The sequence below is a fragment of the Sinocyclocheilus grahami genome, unplaced genomic scaffold, assembly GCF_001515645.1.
Source record: "Sinocyclocheilus grahami isolate Dianchi unplaced genomic scaffold, SAMN03320097.WGS_v1.1 scaffold121.1, whole genome shotgun sequence".
In the NCBI taxonomy this organism is placed as follows: Eukaryota; Metazoa; Chordata; class Actinopteri; order Cypriniformes; family Cyprinidae; genus Sinocyclocheilus; species Sinocyclocheilus grahami.
In genome coordinates this window covers 1,094,759-1,094,996 of record NW_015505300.1, presented here as the reverse complement: position 1 = coordinate 1,094,996, position 238 = coordinate 1,094,759, and positions in this window count along the sequence as shown.

The following is a 238-nucleotide window of genomic DNA, read 5'->3' as shown; positions in this document are numbered from 1 at the left end:
CACTTCACACGAGTCCCATCTGATCTCTGGAGAATGGAGAACTAGCCAGGGGCGTCCCAGGATGATATCCACGGTGGGTCCCTCCAGTACCAGGAACGTGATCTCCTCCTCGTGTAGAGTTCCAATCCTGAGCTTTAATGTCTGTGCTCGATATTTCACCCACCCCCGTCTTAGCGGCTTTCCCTGGATGGTCTCGACTCGGAGCTCCTGGGCATGACGTTTCCGGGGCAGATGGAGA